The sequence below is a fragment of the Penaeus chinensis genome, chromosome 11 (genome assembly GCF_019202785.1).
Source record: "Penaeus chinensis breed Huanghai No. 1 chromosome 11, ASM1920278v2, whole genome shotgun sequence".
Classification (NCBI taxonomy): domain Eukaryota; kingdom Metazoa; phylum Arthropoda; class Malacostraca; order Decapoda; family Penaeidae; genus Penaeus; species Penaeus chinensis.
Window position 1 is genome coordinate 7,553,722 of NC_061829.1, and position 7,500 is coordinate 7,561,221.

A 7,500-nucleotide genomic window follows, 5' to 3' on the forward strand; every position below is an offset into this window, starting at 1 on the left:
GTTTTAATATTGAAATATTGCAAGATCTTCCAATGCATGTATGCTGCGGCGTTGTTATGCCTTTTGATGTACTCTGTCTTGGCTAACCTCGGGGCACCCAGCTAAAATATGGTCGATACTTTCGTCGAACTTGTTACATAATCGGCAATATGGATTTGTTTCGTCTTTGATAATTATATGATGGTACAATCGGGTGGCTAAACTATGGTCTTGAGCTGCGATTATAAGGCCTTCAGTTTCCGCTTTCAGACCTATCCCTTTCAGCCAGTCATTCGTTTGTTTGAAGGTTACATCAGCTTCTTTGATTCTTGATGGATATTGCCCGTGCATAGCTTTACTTTCACACTTCATAATTTTGTCTTGGGCTTTGGTTTTCGCATGTTGTTTCGCTCTTTTAGCATGCTTTGTCACTGACTGTTAGGGTTCGTTTTAAGGAATCAGAGCGGTCAGGTCAACGGAAACACACCAGAGGAAACATACACAAGGCTTTAATGGTAAAGGGCACTATTTACACTATACAAACAGGATATTTACAAACAAACAGGAGAGGATCCAGCGGAGCAGGCGAGGTCACATGGCAGAAGGAAGCACACACGTCAAAGTCACGGGACAACTACTGAATTTTCTTCTTCTTTATGGTTTGCGAAGTTCTAGCTTCTCCCGGGCCTTCTAAATATGGCCGGTGCTCCTTTTATGTGCCCCGCCGATGTTTAGGCCGATACCCTCGTTCCCCAACACGGTGAACGAGCCAATCGTGAGAGGCCTAAGCCCGCCGGCCAGAGTGAGGTAAACACCACCGACGGTCCAGAACAATCTCGCAGTTGTGACACTGACTCATTATTCTGTTACGCAATCTCATTCACATTTAGCTCTTGCTTGAATTTGGCAGCATAATTCTTTATCGAGTAAGACTTCTTTCTCTCTTCGTGTTGGTTAACTAACTTAAGGAATGGATCTTTAGAGTTTTCTAAATATGTTGCCAGGCCAATAGTTGTAGTCTTATAAGATGTTTCAATTTGAATTAATCCTCTGCCACCAGATGATCTTTGTAAGTACATTCGGTCTACGTCTGACTTAGGATGGTGCATTCGTTCTTCAGTAAGGAGCTTTCTCGTCTTTCTGTCAAGATTCTTGATATCTTCAGCTATCCAGTTGATGATATGAAGCAGTAAGTTACGACTGGTATGGCTACGGTGCTAATCGCTTCGATCATGTTGATAGCATTTAATTCACTTTTAAGGACCATTCTAATTCTTCTGTAATACTCTTTCCTGATCATTTCCTTCATCTTCGAGTGCTGAATTCCATCACTTTCATTTATTTCTGGATATTTATAGGTTCCTTCTTGGTCCAATTCCTTAATGGTAGTGTCTTGATGGAGAACTATGTTAGATATTTTCGTTAGTTTCCCCTTGATGAAGGTTGCATTCGCGCATTTGTCCAGTCCAAATTCCATCTTTATATCATCAATGAATGTTTTCACGATGTCTAGCAGTTTCTTGAGTTGTTCATAATTCATCGCGTATGCCTTCAGGTCATCCATGTAACAAAGGTGGTTGATTTTCCTTTTGTTGATCACAAAGCCATGTTTTGTGCTGTTCAGCAGCGTGCTTACTGGTGCTAAAGCAAGGCAAAAAAGAAGCAGGGATAGTGAATCTCCTTGAATTTTGCCACTATTGATGTTAATTCTTCTCGATTTCATATTTCCGCTGTTGTGGTTAAGATGGAGGGTTGTTTTCCATTTCTTCAAACTTGCACTTATGAAATTAACAACTGTTGGGTTTATTTTGAACATTTTTAGGCATTTAATAATCCATGAGTGTGGTATACTGTCGAATGCTTTCTTATAATCAATCCAAGCTGATGACAAGTTTCTTTTACCTCTAGAGCAGTTTTCTAGGATCATCTTATTTATCAGTAGTTGGTCTTTGCATCCGTAACTTCCCCTTTTACACCCCTTTTGTTCAGTTGGTAACAGCTCATTCTCTGCAAGAAATGTGTATGTTCTTTCAGTTAGGATGGATGTTAAGATTTTGTACATTGTTGGTAGGCATGTAATTTGACGATAGTTCTTCGGATTTTTGGTTTCTTCGGTTTTAGGGAGTAGATAAGATAAACCTTCAGTCAGTCAATTAGCTGCTTTTTCAGGGTGTTTTAAGATCTCATTATAGGCTATAGTTATTTAGTCATGTACGCTGGAGAGGTTCTTGAGCAAAAAAAATGGCTACTCCATCGTTCCCTGGTGCTTTCCAGTTGCTAGATTTCAAGATTGCAAGTACAGCTTCTTTTGTGATGTCTATCCATTTCTGTTGTTCTTTGTTTTCGGTCATCTTTTCTTGATCTTTGATCCATAGGGCTTCACTTTATTATGGATTTTGATGTCCTCCCAGATCTTACTCCAAAATTCTTCGACGTCTTGCATTTCAGGTGGTTCATTGACTCGATTGCCTTCTCCCCAAGTTCACGGTAAAATCTCTTAGTGTCTTCTTTAAAGGTTTTGTTTTGCCTGTAAAATTTACTTCATTTTTCAAATCTACGAATTCTCCGAGCTTCTGCTTGCATTTGCTGTTTGATTATTTCTTTTATTTCAGTGAGGTTTTAGTTTCTTCGGACTTTGTATTTCCTTTCTATATTCCTGATCTTACATTCCTTAACTCTTGAGCCTTTTTCTAATTCGGAGGATGGATAATTCCTTTCTCTTTGTTTCGATATCTTTCTCAATCTTTAGTTTCAAGGCAGGTGGTTTTCTCTTCCTGTTGGTAGTCGTCTATCGAGATTTGAGACCAAGTTCATCAGTGATGACAGCTGCAGCTGCGCTTATTAGTTGGTTGAGTTCAGTGAGGCTAAAACCGGCATTTGAGAGCTTAATATGTTCGATTACTTTATTGGCTCGTTGAATAATCTTAGATTTCTGATCATTCTTTACCTTAGGTAGCATAGACCGTTCAGCCATATCTTCTTCTTTGAGTACTTCCCACTTTCTCAGGATGTTGTCTTTCATCTCAGTTAACACTTGTTCATCTTCAATAGAATCTTCTTCGATTGAGTTATTATTTACATTAGCAATGGCCTCAGCGTTATTGGCCATAGCTGGGATACCTCGGTCAGGTTCGTCGTTCTCTGTGTTTGGTTCCTCTTGATCTATTTCTGGTATTTGCAGATATTGCCTTACTTTGTCTTCAATCTCTTTAAGTTCATCATTAGATAGTCTATTATTCTTTTCAATATCTCTTCTAACAGTCGTTAGATTATTAGCATCTAAGTAGTTTCTCTCAGTAGGGTGGTTATTTCTCCAGATGTTATACATCGCTTTCGTTGTAGCTGTTTCTCTAGGATCTCGTTTAGCAAGGTAATATGATTCCGTGACTTCTCTGTATTCTTCCCGTGACCATTTTTGTCAGGTTCCTTCTGGCGGATTTTTGATGTTTGCATTTAGAAGGCTTCATGGAGCAGTGGGCTTTTTGTGGAAATCTTCTAATACATTTAATTCATGAAGTTTTCGTCCAGTAGCTGATTTTCCGACCTCATCCTGGTTGCCCGATGAGGGACGCGCACCTTGGAAAACCGCACGACGTGCGATGCGGGATGAATTTCGTCTCGGTTTCTCTTCCATATTGATTTAAAATTGTGGCTAAAGTTTGCCTCCCCAGTTAGCCTAGCTCCGCTAATCCGCCTTTACCATCAACAGAGACATTTCCTCCTCTTGTTGATAAAACCATTGACTTCGCTGTTTAACCCAATAGTCGGGACCCTTTCTGGGTACCGACAGCCGGGTAGGCTGTGCCCGGGGATTTGGATTTTGGATTCAGAGTTACCTTCTCCTAGCCTTTCCCTACCAAGGGTAATTACCCCCACAAGGCAGCAGGGTGGATTTGGATTCAGAATTACCTTCTCCTAGCCTTTTCCCCTCCCATGGTCACCCCGCAAAGGCAGCAGGGGGATTTGAAATCAGAGTATTTTTTTCCATCTCCTATCCACGTGTGTTGGCCAAACCAGGTACCACAGGAAAGTACCATACAAGGCTGCAGGGAGACCATTTCTACCAGTAGGGACGTATTCCTCGGCCTAAAGTAGAACCGGGGTAAGGTTCTACTCCTCTGCACCCTTGCGGTCGCAGTTTAACGTCATGCCCGGGACATTATCATTATTATTGTCATTATCATTATCATTTTCATTATTATATTACTATTATTATTGTTTTTGTTATTTTTGTTGTTATTGTTATTTTCTTATAATAATTATTATTATTATTATTACTATTATTACTATTATTATTATTATTATTATTATTGTTATTATTATTGTTGTTATTATTACTGTTATTATTATTATAATTATTATAATTATTATTAATTTATTATTATTATTATTATATTATTTTCATTATTATCATTATTATTATCATTATGATTATTATTACTATCATTATTATCATTATCATCATTACTATCATCATATTTTTAATAATAATCATAACTATTACTATTATTATCATTATCATTATTATTTTTTATTATTATTATTGTTATTACTATTATTATTATTATTAGCATTAGCATTAGCATTATTATTATTATTATTATTGTTGTTATTATTATTATTGTCATATCATCATTTTAATCATTAGTAGTAGTAGAATTAGTATCATTATTATTATTTTGTATTATTATTATTATTATTATTATCACAATTATTATTATTATTATTATTATTATTAGTATTAGTATTAGTATTAGTATTAGTATTAATATTAATATTAATATTGATATTAATATTAATATTAATATTAATATTAATATTAATATTAATATTAATATTAATATTAATATTAATATTAATATTAATATTAATATTAATATTGATATTAATATTAATATTATCATTATTATTAACATTACTTTTATTATCATGATCACTATATCACCATCATTATCGTCATTATCATTGTTGTTATTAAATTATTATCATTAAATGTTTTATTACATTGTCTTTTATAGCTATTATTATTACAATTACAACAATTATTATTGCATTGCAATCCTTATTACTATCATCATCATCATCTGGTGCCTTCTCAACAATGAAGGTTGGAAACAATGAAAAGAAAACAGCCACAATAAGAAATAAAAATATATCGTGTGTTGTGTTTTTGTTCATCGTTGGAGACAGTATTATTTCCAAGCAGTTTGATTTTCAGCCTTTCAATTTACCTCTCCTGACCTCAATGCCAAGCAAATCTTCCATTCGATCTACGAAGTATATGTCCGGCAAACCACATCTTTCTTTTAACGATTAATAATTATAATTTCCTTTTGATGACTCCTGCGTACCTCTCCATTTGTAACTCTCTCTGGCTAACTCATTGTCTATGTTCTCCGACAACACATCTTAAATTCGTTTTTTTTTTTTTTTCATTATATCCTGTTTAAATATCCATGATTCGCTTGCGTAACCTATTGTTGAAATTATGTACGTGAACAGTAATCTTATTTTGAAATTCTTATTTAGATTTCTGCTTAGAAAGCCTTACAGCTCCAAATACCATTTGTTGCTTCTCCGAATCTGATCTTAACGTTTCCTTCACAATTACCTGTTCGTATTCTTCAACCTGTTCATGTTTTGTTTTTGTTTTCTCAGTCGACATTAACTGCAATTTCCTTCCTACCCCCCTTACCTTTGTATTATGAATATTTAAGGCCATGTCGTATTTGCATGCAATTACAATTTTGTAGAGTAGGTTTTATAGGTATTCATTTTCAAATATTCGAGCAGTATCAATCTGATATTGATACTGTTTACTTTAAGACTAGTTTCTTCTCCTAACACATTTCTGGCAAAAACAGTATATATTATATACTATACTGATTTTTATTTGGTTTGGCATTCCTTTTTCCATTCCTGTGATTCTTATCTACTTACTTTTTGCATTATCTGAAGTATTTTTTCATGACTTACACTGCCAAATTAATATATAACTGTTTATAAAAACATCTATATAAGTACACAATCAAATATATATATATATATATATATATATATATATATATATATATACATATATATATATATATTATATATATATATATATATATATATATATATGTATATATATATATATATATAGAAAAGGTATAAATGAGAATGAATATCTTCACAATACAAGAGATGTATTTGACCGGTTTCGATTATATCTTCGTCAGAAATACTTCTTCCTCGTTGCTGCCTTTGAAGGACAAAATCTTTAAAGAAATCAGTGCTAGCATCGAGTTACCGGCTTAAGACGGTATTATTCTGAAATGAAATGTAAGGAAAGTTACTGAAAAGGTTGTTTACAGTCTATAATGCCTTGTTACATGTTTAAAAAAGGCCAAAAATATTATACCCCTTGGCTATACAGATCTATCGGTGACACTTTTCATCTTTCCTTAGTCTGTCCTTCTTCCAAAATTTAACTTGCCTGTCTTATCAATAATTCTAATTCTTATATTATGCGGTTTCATTCTCAATTTCTTTTATCTTATATTTTTGCGGGCAAGTTTATTATGCAAAGCCATTCTGATTCTTCACATTTTATTTGGATGGATCTTTCACAAGCATTTTTTACACTATTTAGTATTTTTTATTGATTGTCTTGTACCTATCACTTTCTGCTGCCGTCTTCTACACTTACCTTGGCTTTCTTCCATTTTCCTAGAAATTTCAAGTCTCCCTTTCCTGCTTTCTTTGTTTTCTGGAATTCTGTTTATGTGATCTGCTAATCTTGCAATGCAAGTTTAGATATTTTCCCAGTTTTCATTTCGTTCTCTCGAAACATATTGCCTTCTATTATACTTTTTTTCTTTCTTGTTTTCTAAATATAGTGTTATTTTTCTGTTTGGTTTAGCATCTCAATATTCCACTCTTTCTAAATATTATTTGAATTATTTTCTTAGATTTGTTTTTGGTTCTAATAATGCCTATTTCAAAATCTGCTGTTTGCCCGATGGAATCCATTAGGTGATGTCCATGAGTGTTTTTTCGATTCCTTTTGGTCAAACATCTGTTCGTTATTCTCATATTATATTTCTCACAATTTTAAGGGGCATTTAGCACCGATTCCATTTCTTACTCCTGAATCTTGATGTACCTACCGTATGCCAGAACCTTCTGATCTTCTACAATAATAACTTTGTCTCTCTTTTTTGTTTCCTAAATGATCAAAAAGATTTTCAGCTTCAGCTCGATCTGTGTCCGCTGTTGGAGCATGCACTTTTCATAATAATAACAATTTACTACTACTACTGCTAAAACATCATCTAATAATAATAATAATAATAATCATTATTATTATTACTATTATCATTATTGTTATAATAATAATAATAACAACAGCAATATTTCTAACGACTTCATATATGTCATATATATATGTGTGTGTATATATATATATATATATATATATATATATATATATATATATATATATACAGTGTGTGTGTGTGTGTGTGTGTGTGTGTGTGT